The 12,146-nt window shown below is 43.0% G+C and overlaps 1 pseudogene; it reads right to left on the bottom strand.

The window, feature by feature from the left end:
* LOC140843705 (sorting nexin-29-like) overlaps positions 1–12,146 on the bottom strand; it is an 80,944-nt pseudogene that overhangs the window by 40,221 nt on the left and 28,577 nt on the right.

Below are 12,146 nucleotides of genomic sequence, written 5' to 3' on the forward strand. Positions count from 1 at the left end.
AGGTCCTAGCCACGGCAATCAGACAAAACAAAGAAATACAAGGAATCCAGATTGGTAAAGAAGAAGTTAAACTGTCACTATTTGCAGATGATATGATACTGTACATAAAAAACCCTAAAGACTCCACTCCAAAACTACTAGAACTGATATCGGAATACAGCAAAGTTGCAGGATACAAAATTAACACACAGAAATCTGTAGCTTTCCCATACACTAACAATGAATCAATAGAAAGAGAAATCAGGAAAACAATTCCATTCACCATTGCATCAAAAAGAATAAAATACCTAGGAATAAACCTAACCAAAGAAGTGAAAGACTTATACTCTGAAAACTACAAGTCACTCTTAAGAGAAATTAAAGGGGACACTAATAAATGGAAACTCATCCCATGCTCATGGCTAGGAAGAATTAATATCGTCAAAATGGCCATCCTGCCCAAAGCAATATACAGATTTGATGCAATCCCTCTCAAATTACCAGCAACATTCTTCAATGAATTGGAACAAATAATTCAAAAATTCATATGGAAACACCAAAGACCCCGAATAGCCAAAGCAATCCTGAAAAAGAATAAAGTAGGGGGGATCTCACTCCCCAACTTCAAGCTCTACTACAAAGCCATAGTAATCAAGACAATTTGGTACTGGCACAAGAACAGAGCCACAGACCAGTGGAACAGATTAGAGACTCCAGAAATTAACCCAAACAAATATGGTCAATTAATATTTGATAAAGGAGCCATGGACATACAATGGCAAAATGACAGTCTCTTCAACAGATGGTGCTGGCAAAACTGGACAGCTACATGTAGGAGAATGAAAGTGGACCATTGTCTAAACCCATATACAAAGGTAAACTCAAAATGGATCAACGACCTGAATGTAAGTCATGAAACCATTAAACTCTTGGGAAAAAACATAGGCAAAAACCTCTTAGACATAAACATGAGTGACCTCTTCTTGAACATATCTCCCCGGGCAAGGAAAACAACAGCAAAAATGAGCAAGTGGGACTACATTAAGCTGAAAAGCTTCTGTACAGTGAAAGACACCATCAATAGAACAAAAAGGAACCCTACAGTATCAGAGAATATATTTGAAAATGACACATCCGATAAAGGCTTGACGTCCAGAATATATAAAGAGCTCACATGCCTCAACAAACAAAAAACTAATAACCCAATTAAAAAATGGGCAGAGGAACAGAACAGACAGTTCTCTAAAAAAGAAATACAGATGGCCAACAGAAACATGAAAAGATGCTCCACATAGCTAATTATCAGAGAAATGCAAATTAAAACTACAATGAGGTATCACCTCACACCAGTAAGGATAGCTGCCATCCAAAAGACAAACAACAACAAATGTTGGTGAGGCTGTGGAGAAAGGGGAACCCTCCTACACTGCTGGTGGGAATGTAAATTAGTTCAACCATTGTGGAAAGCAGTATGGAGGTTCATCAAAATGCTCAAAACAGACCTACCATTTGACCCAGGAATTCCACTCCTAGGAATTTACCCTAAGAATGCAGCAATCAAGTTTGAGAAAGACAGATGCACCCCTATGTTTATCGCAGCACTACTTACAATAGCCAAGAATTGGAAGCAACCTAAATGTCCATTGGTAGATGAATGGATAAAGAAGATGTGGTACATATACACAATGGAATACTACTCAGCCATAAGAAGTGGAAAAATCCAACCATTTGCAGCAACATGGATGGAGCTGGAGAGTATTATGCTCAGTGAAATAAGCCAAGTGGAGAAAGAGAAATACCAAATGATTTCACTCATCTGAGGAGTATAGGAACAAAGGAAAAACTGAAGGAACAAAACAGCAGTGGAATTACAGAACCCAAAAATGGACTAACAGGTACCAAAGGGAAAGGAACTGGGGAGGATGGGTGGGCAGGGATGGATAAGGGAGGGGGGGAAAGAAGGGGGGTATTAAGATTAGCATGCATGGGGGGGGAGGGAAAAAGGGGAGGGTGGGCTGCACAACACAGAGAGGACAAGTAGTGACTCTACAACATTTTGCTAAGCTGATGGACAGTAACCATAATGTGGTTGTTAGGGGGGACCTGATATAGGGGAGAGCATAGTAAACATAGTATTCTTCATGTAAGTGTAGATTAAAAATTAAAAAAAAAAAAAAGAAAGAAAAGGGGGATTACTCCTTAACAGGATAAAACTATTGGTAAATCAAAGATCAACGCATGCTTTAAATATCCTTAATGTTGATCACTTAAAGGGTGTCAGATGATCAGCTATGGAGGTACTCTTTTCTGATAATATTCCTTTCTCTTAATTAAAAAAAAAAAAAAAAAAAGCAGTTACTGTGTGCTGACCTCCAATGAGTTCTGCACAGTGGTATAGAGGGCATGTCAAAGTGTGGGCAAAGGGTCTGTTTGTTTCTATGCAGAAGATCAAGGCCTAGCTTGGATACCCAGAAAATGAACTAAGATACGATATGAGGAGGAGCTTCCGGCATCAGCACTCTCTGGAGGACTTGTGCCAGGGGATGATCATCAAAAAGCCTCCACAGGGATCTGGACGATGCTGCACGTGTGGCTGCATCCAGCCCACCGTCTCCTGGACTTGCCATAGGAATGAGGAGGGAGATTTCTAGGCTGGCATGTGCATACAGTGAGACAACGAATTTGACCAGATCTGTACTGTTGGAACTCAACCAGGAGTTGGGAGGGGTGCAAGTTGTAGCACTCCAAAATCTTATGACTATAGACTATCTACAGTTAAAAGAACATATGGGATGTGAACAGATCCCAGAAATGGGCTGCTTTAATTTGATTTTTCTCAGACTGTTCAAGTACAATTGGACAATATCCATCATATCATAGATAAATTTTCACAAATGCCTAGGGTGCCTAAATGGTTTTCTTGGCTTCACTGGAGATGGATGGTAATTATAGATTTGCTTTGTTTATGTCACCATATTCCTATTATGTTAATATGTGTGTGCAAATTAGTTAGTAGTTTAAAACCTATACATACTTAAGGTACTCTACAAGAAGATATGTCAAAGAAATAATCAATCCTCCCATGTTTCCTTCCATATGCTACAACTATAGCTTTTCTTCTTCATTCCTAATTACAACCCTTAAATAGAATTCGTGCCTCATATCAAATTTACCGAGTACCATAATTCCTCCAGGTGGTAAAGATACCTCGAGACAAGTGCTGGGCATAGAAGCCACAGGGCATAAATCTGCAAAGAAGTAAAAAGCTAACCTTTTCAAACAATATGGCTTCTCTCTCACTTACCAACTTTACATTTCCCTGTATGGCCCCAGAAGATGACTGGTTAGCCAGAGACGGGTAAGATTCCTCAAGGGAGGAACAACCTAAGACAGGCACAGTCGCAGGGGGGCCATCAGGTGAGAATTTGGGGATCAACAGAGGTGAGGCTCAGAACCTCACCCCCCCCTGCTTTGAGAGAAATCTTCTGCATCCGTGGATGTCTTGCTGCCCTTGTCTAGCTTGGATTAATACTTAGTCCATAGGCACACACCTGATCATCTGATCATCTACATTTGCCCTCTTACAGCACTAAACTATGTTTTCTACCTTTATCTTGCATCTACCTACCACTTCAGCATTTTATTAAAAATAAAAATAATAATAATAATAGAGGGAGAAATGTGGAATCAACATATAAATCAAGTACAAAAATCAAACAAATATTCATATTTGACCTGATTGTTTATAGGTCATAATGTGTGATCAAAACCGAAAGTTTCTGTGATGAATGCCCTTGTACTGTTCACCATGTAAGAATTTATTCACTATGTAAGAATTCATTCACCATGTAAGAACTTGTTCTTTATGCTTCAGAAGATTGGAGACTGACGAGAATTAGGCTTGAGATGGATTAATGAATGTACATTGAGCATTGACCCCCCTATACTGAATTTTATTGTTGTTAACAACCATTTGATCAATAAATATGAGAGATGCCCTCTCAAAAAAAAAAAAATTGACTGTGGTCTCTCCTTTTCTCAAAACATCTTATTGTACTGTACTCACCCTTCTGATGATAATGTGAGATAATAAGATGCCTATGTGATGAAATGAGGTGACATAGGCACTGTGACGTAGTGTCAGGCTACTACTGACCTGATAAAATGTCAAGAAGAGGATCACCTGCTTCGGGACTGTCATTGGCTGTGGGAAACTGAAACCATGTATAAGGGGACGTACTGCACCTGTGTAGACATACACACATATCCTGCTGGATCCGTTTCCCTGAGAACCTGACTAACACAGCAGGTGACAAGACCTGGATCCCAGGTATAGAGCATTCATACCCCAGGAGCTCAAGCACTGCTTTGGGACACTGCCCTAACAAACACTTCAGGAGTAGGAAAAAAACTTGTGCATGAAAAGACTCATTTCCAAATGGCTGATAAAAAAGCAAAAATCAAAACAAAAAAGCCAACAATTTAAACACTCAACAACGGGGGAACCTTTAGAAAGTCATGACATACTGATCTGACTGAATGTCAACCAATCGATATTCACAATTATGTAAAATCACGGAAAATATTTGACAGTATAAGCTTTGGAGCACAACATAACCTACCCTTAATCCCAGCTTCTGGAATTGCTCTAACCAATCTGAGCTCTCTACAGAATCCTGTCCTTTCATCCATCAAGTGGAAGTGACTCCCACTAACGTCCCAGGGCAGCTCTAATAATTACGATAAAGTTAGCAAGTAGCTTGCCACGCCTGGCATATCACGGATGATCAATAATGCAGGTATCCATGTGAATGAGGACATTAAGTAAAAATGAAAAACAAAAGCAGGCATAGTCTCATGAGAAGGAAAAAAAATCATACTAAAATATGAAGATGAAAAGCTGAGGGCTGGAGACATTCTGGCCCCCTTGACCATACCAGGGGGTCTCAGCATCTTCACTTCACACTCTGGAAGTCAGCCATGATTAGGGTGGCACTGTTCACTGTAAAGCCCACCTGAAGAGGTAACTAGCTTATCTGGCATAAAGATAAAACCAAGCACAGGAAATCTCACAAGAGCAGCGTAACAGCAGCTGAACTGTGTCACCTTCCTCAACATGCCAGGCCCAGTGCCAAAGGCCCCACACACAGGAAGTAGCCCATCAACTTGACAACTCCACAAAGCAGGTGCTGTTTCCCTCCCAGGTCTCCAATGAGGCCGGAAGCTCAGCGGGTGGAGTAACTTAGCCCACTCTGGCCAGCCTAAGCCATGCAGCAGGTAAATGAGAACCCAGCTTGTCTTGATTCCAAGATCCAAGCTCTTAACTATGCTTTCCTGCTTTGTGCCTTCCTGTGCATCCAGCCCCTCCTGCAGGTATAAACCTACTGCATGCCCAGTGCTAAAGCAGCAGGCACAGTGAATGAGCGCTGTTCACACCCTTATAGATAAACAGAGAAGTCACCAGCCCACAACTATTCTCTAGTATAACCCAGCCTTTCTCCTGAGCTCCCCTGGGTAGTGGAAAGTTAGAGATGTGAGGAAAACCCAAACAACGGAAACAAACGATGTATGTATAAAGCAAGAATTTCAAGGCATGCTTCTTGGCACCAACTTTGGGGTAAGTACCTTCAAATACACTACCCTTCCCCAGATCTCAGGAGAAGAGCAAGTGCACACTCCTTCCTCCTAAATGGAGATCTGAAAAATGAATGGTGCCCTAAACACAAAAAAACTTGCGGCCTTATTTCACCCAATAGTGCAGAAAGAGAAAACAATGCGTTAATGAATGTACCACCCCCTCTGCTAAAGTGCCAGTGCAACGTACTTCTCAGGGGACTCTGAGTGGCCCGTACACATCGTCCTCGTTTTCATCCATGTCCTCGTCATCGATGCTTTTCACATCGAGCTTCTGGTACCCAAACTCCACATTCAGAGACAGAGAATCAATTTTCCATGAGTTGCTGCTCTGACTTCCGTTGGAATTTGGCCCAAAGGGGCTTTCAAAGGCTGACATGATATTGACCGAGGAGAGGTCAGAGTTTTCCTCCAAGCTCTCCCCTGCCCCAGGAATCTTTTTGAAAACCTTCCCAGAGTTCTGCTCATCTTCCTCGTCATCAAATGAGATGATGTTGGTCACCTTCTTTTTCTTATTCCGCTCCTTTTTATATCTGGCATCTGGCAAAAGAAAGGATAAGACATAAGAAAATGTAGGCAAGATAAAGACAGGATCAAACCATTTTTGCCTCTAGACTGTGGAAAGTCCTCTATTATTCTACTGAAAAAATAAATTTAAGGTAAATTCATATTTTTTTGTAATCTTTGAGATGGAACAAAATGGATGTTCTGATTCAAACAAATACGATTTAAATAAAATACATTAAAATTGTTCCTTCTAAGCAATACTTCTAAGAACTTTGATTCAAAGGATGCTACCATTACAGAAATGATTTTCATTGTTCACTTTGGAAAATACTCTCATGGCTGGCAGATGTGACCAAGAAAACCAGTTTGGGGGTGGAAATCAATTCTTCAATGGCTACAATTCCTCCTACTTCTACCCAAGCCCCTGACAATGGGACCTTTCTGTTCCTCCCTCACAGATGCTGTCTATTTCTCTACCCCCTTGAATGTGAGCTGGCTTAGTGTTCTACTTTTACCAACAGAACGAGGCAGACATAATGCAGCGTGACAGTTCTACAGCCTAGGCATCGAGATGTGTTGCGCCCTCTTGGAATGCTGCCCTGCAACTACCATGGAAGGAAGCTAGCCTAGTTTATTGAGGATGAGAGGCCATATACAGCCACCCCAGCCAACAGTGAACACTAATTCCAGACACTTGAGTGGGGCCATCACAGACCTTCCAGCTTGGCCACCAGCTCAATGCAGCCCCAGAAGTGAGCCAAGTGAAACCAACAGAAGAACCATCCTGCCAACTCATTAAAAAATATTGAATTGTGGTTGTTTTAAGCCACTATCTTCTGGAGCTCTTTGTTACACAGCAAAGGCTAACTAAAACTGAAATCAAGATTGCTGTGGTAACCAGAACTTAGATGAGCCAGTTTGTTCACCCATGTTAATCATCAAATATGGGTGTGAGATACTGTGAGCTGATTCAAAAGACTCCATTCCATCTATACCAAGGTGTGATGGGGTGATGCTCCCCAAGTATCACACCCTGAGGCAATGTCCCCAAACAAAGCAGAGTCCCAAGAATAGATGGAAAGAACACATCTTTGGGTATACAAGTTTCAGGGTCTCTGCTATGCAAAGTCCACAACAGTCCTCAGTCTTAGGTCATTTTCATGGGGTCTCTGCTGGAGAAGAAGGCAAGATAGATAAAGCCAGTATGTACCAAACACTCCATGAGATTCTGCATTTTCACTATCAATAATTCCAGAGAGATGACCATGATTACTGCCTCGTTCAAGGGACTTGAGAATACTAGGACTAAGAACTTAACCTCAAATTTCCAATTTTGCTGCAACAACATTCTGGGTGTCCCCGAAGGCTCATGGGTATTATAAACTTCTCTCAAAATTAATCTTAGTGGAATCAACTTTCTCTTGCCTCCTGGTGGCCTAGAGTCAAAGCTGCTCAACTGCTCCCTTCCCTGTAGCCTCCATTGAAATGTCATCCCTTAACAGCATGCATTTCCCATAGCTCCCTACGCTTGGCTTCCATCCCATTTGCCAGAAGGATAACAAATTATTTGTATAATTTGTCATTAAATGTCTACCCCCACCCATCCCAAAGGAGACTGTAGGCTAAACGCTAGTAATCGTCTTACTCAGCATGCAATAAATGAACAACAAAAGAATGGATGGGGATAAATGAAGAGCAGCCTCACCTGGCTTCATGTGACTACCACACCCCGACCTTTACTTTGTTCATTTGAGCTGTTTGCTCTCCTACCTTATCATCACCACATTTCAAGAAGGCTCTCAGGTCCCTTCCAAACAAATTAAAGGCAAGACGAATAAACACAAACATGACCTGGACAGACAGGTGTATCGGATTTCATTCCCCTCAGCACTTTCAGATGCGAGTCGTGCCCACCTCGCCCCAGTCTCTCATCATTTCACCCAACCCCCTCTGCTCTGCCTCACACACCCCTTCTCCCTTACCGGCAGTGACATGCTTGGACACGACAAGCAGAGGGTCAGTCTCCTGCTCAGGTCTGATGAGGCTAGAGACTGCAGAGGAGGCCATGATCTCCCTAAAAAGGTTGCTCCCTCCTTGCGTGGATTCCTTCAGCAAGGAGGTCACATTCTGCGTTGACTCTTTTAGGAGGTCTGAGACAGTAGGAGCAAACTTACTCTGACCATTTAAGTCCTTGTTGTCAATGTTATTTGCAAAGCGTATAGAGTTCAAACCTGCCAGGAAAAGGGGAAAGTCTGGAGTGTCTGCTGTTGAAAACCCAGTTGTGACCCCAACACGATAAACAAGCTGCAGTTGGTACAGTACACGCTGATCTTAAATTTTAATAAAGACCTCCTGCAAAACTGGGGTCAGAAGACACCAGCCACCACAGATGTTGAATCTTTCCAAATTCTCTCCCTTTCTGTCAGGAAGACAAGTGCAAATAAGTCAACCAAGGGGAGGATAAGTCATAAGTTTGGGGGTCAGACTGCCTTGGGTGAATCCCAGCACGGCCACTTACTGGCTATGAGACCTTGGTCAAGCCATTTATAACCTCCCTGAGCTTTTGTTTCCCTACCTGTGAAATGGAGACAACAATATCTCTTTCACAGGGTAACTATTAAGGATCATCACCCACAAAAACACTCGGGTCAGAGGCAATCAAAAACTGTGTGCCAATATCATTATTACTATCATTATTATTACTTTACATAAAAACTTTTACTGGTATCCCATAGCCCACAGAAGGAATCATGGTCACCCCCCGACTTTTCCTCTTCAATGGACAAAACTAACATAACTTTCTATGTTTGGTACTTGGCAAAAATTATAAGGAGAACAAAAAAAGAGGAGGCAACAAAGGATTTGGAAAAAAGAAGCAGGTTACCCACTTGTATCGGGTTCATCCTTTGATAAGCAATTTAACAATTCTCCAGCTGACATCAGTCCAGGGCTTCCACATTGGCAAATTACGTACATGACTCCATAGCACACAGTGTCATTACAGGGACTGCTATGCTATCGGATCCCCACCTTCCCTGCACACAGGAGGAAAGTAAAGGCAACAAAAGTGATGGGTCTGCACCAGCCAGTAAGGGGTAGAACCAGGCTTCAAAGGCAGGTCTCCCACCTCCAATTCCCCAGATCTTTATATTACACTTGCAAAGCCACAGCCCAAACTCCCTCAATCCCATGCTTTCCCTGCCAGACTATCAAATTCTAGAGAAATGGACTCAATGCTCAGTACGCTAAAGGAAGGACAGTGGCAAGTGACTCCTGAAGTTGGTCAGGGATGGGGAAAACCACAGCATCCCTTGGAGTTATAAATTCACTCCCAGGCAGCCTCTGCTCACCAAGCCTCACAGGGCCCATCACCCCTGGCCTTGGCCAGGCTTACCAGCTGCCATGGTAGGAAGCATGCTAGACCTTTGTTCATCCATCACAAAAGACCAATCTTCACAAAAAGTGCTGAGAATTGAAAGAGAAAGGGAAAAAGTTCTGAATAGTGGTTCTCTGCATCCATTACCCAGACAATTCCATTAGGTGGCTCCCTGGAAAATCCATGCCTGGTCACCCCAGAGTGGATATATGAGGTGGCTGCTGGACTGAAGCTTCCTGTATAAACAAGGGTTGAACACATATCCTACGACTTCCTCACTGGTCCCCTGAGATCTCTAGGGTCCCCTGAGCTTCAGAGTGCTGAAATAGGCATGAGATGTAAACATGATAGTTCTGAAGCAGCAAAGGAGGAGGGGACAAACAGAGGGGTGACTTGAACTCAAACAGTGTCTCCATGAGATGGAAAGACCCCTGACTGGGCTAACACAAGGAGAGACAATTTCAGAACGAAATTAGAGTTCCATGGCTCCATCAGCCAGGGCACCAGTATGTAACATCTGCTTAGGCTGCAGACCCAAAAGTCCAAGTCATCCCTCAGAAGGCCTGTGAAGCTAAAAAGAGCCCCAAAAATCCTAATGGCAGTGTGTATGTGTGAGGTGGGTGATGGTGCTCAGAGAGGCCTGCAGGGTCTGTCCAAGGTCATCTGGCAATAAATGGTACAGCCAGGGCTCAAAAGCAGGTCTCCCAGTGCAATTCCCCAGCTCTCTTTCCAACCCCCTGCTAAGTAATATCAAGCAAATATCCTCAACCCCCGACTCCCTTCCCTGCCAGACCCAAGAACTCTAAGTTAATGGAGTGAAAGCTCAGTTTCACTAAAGCACAGTCAGTCATGAGTGACCTACAACTCAGCAGCAACTGGACACATTAGCTGCTCTAGTGACTTAATACAACTAACAAAAAGAGAACAGAGATGCATCACTTTCAATAGTCACTCAGCAGAATATCAGTGGAAGCCCAAACTACACTTTGCAACCATACCTCTGATTTCCAAAACTGTGATTCTTTAAAAATCTGAGCCAGTTTTCATGCATGTCAATTAATCTGGTTTTCCCACACTGAGTTGGGTAAGTGGCTAGTGATTCAGGTAAGATCAAGTGTGATCCTAACAGCTGAATCCACTTCAATTGTTCATAGTTAAAGGCTGCCTTGAGAGTGAGTGTGCAACTTAGAACTACTTGCAAACGATCTGCTGGGAAGAGTTTCACGAAAATTTATTGTTAAGAAATGTGAGTATGTTCTCCATAACTAAAGCTGGTTAATGCTTACACACAGACGTTCACAGCCTCCCGCCTCAGACCCCAAGCAGCACACAAGTACAGCCAGTGCCAGTCATCCTGGCGCCCATCCGTCCCATTTCAGACGCACAATCTGGGCATGCAACTGGACAAGGAGCCACAGGCAACATCCGCGGAAGAACTTCAAGGGTATTTGTAAGAGATTTAGCGTACCTTTCCAGAATGCCTAATGAGTGACTGGTATCATTACTGGATGACCACAAGCAGCAGAAGAAACACAAGAGGAGACTTGAGCAGGAAACACACAGCAAGATATGACATCACAGGAATGCACCATGGCACTAATGAAGCACCAGATTACTTAATTATATGAAACTTCAAAGTTGAGGATCTGGGCACTGCTGATGTGGAAGTTAGTCAAGGGACCAGGACAGGATCGATTTCTGTCCCTCTGGTGACACAAAATGACATGTCTTGTCCACCATTCTCAGAAGGAAAATAACAGAGACAGGGACAAAGACAGAGATATCATAAGCATCATGAATACAGGAAAAAGGAGAATAGTCAGGCATTTCTGACGGGAATGTGGCCGGCCGCACTATGGCTGATGCATATTCAGTGCTTCAGCCACATCACTGGGGACAGCCATACTCCCCAAAGCTGAGCGTGCCTTTTGCCATGTGACTTGCTGCCAATGAAATGTGAGTGAAAGTGAAGTAACCCTGCAGGCAAAAGCTTAAAAAGTCAGTGCTTTGTTCAACCACATCCCCTATTCCTGCCTTGGCAATTGTGAAAGCATTTACAGAAACTGAGCCTGCAGTCAGCCTGGGTCCTGAGATGAGAAACCCCTATGCAGCCATGACAGACTTGCAGCAGGGAGAGGAAATACATGTGGCTATCTCAGCCACTGGGAGTTTCGTGATGTTTGTTATGGCAGCATGGCCTGCCCTATACTAAGTGACAGAGTGAACTTTTTGTTTATGAGCAAGAAAAAAAGAAAACATAATAGAATTCATTCTTCTTAAATGACAAATGACTTCTCTCCCCAACATATAACTTCTATATTTTTTTCAGTCAGTTTGGGATGGAGTAACTTCAAAAATCCAAAAGTTGTAAAGAACCCAGCACACATGGAAAGACCAAATATGAAACTGAGTCCTAAATACCCCACATCTAAAGAGAAAGAAGCTCTGAATCTGAAAGAAGCCCAAACTAAAAGCTCACTGCGTCCTAAGACAGCCAGCTTCTGCACACCTGTGGCTTTACCAGTAACAGCATCAAGCGCGCTCGCTACACACGGGAGCCATGCTGAACCCTTTACAGGCAGTTCTAGTTACTCTCCCACCAAATGCCTCATAGCACAGCTGAACGACTGGGGCTCTTGAAGGGGAACCT

Source organism: Manis javanica, chromosome 10 (assembly GCF_040802235.1).
Source record: "Manis javanica isolate MJ-LG chromosome 10, MJ_LKY, whole genome shotgun sequence".
In the NCBI taxonomy this organism is placed as follows: domain Eukaryota; kingdom Metazoa; phylum Chordata; class Mammalia; order Pholidota; family Manidae; genus Manis; species Manis javanica.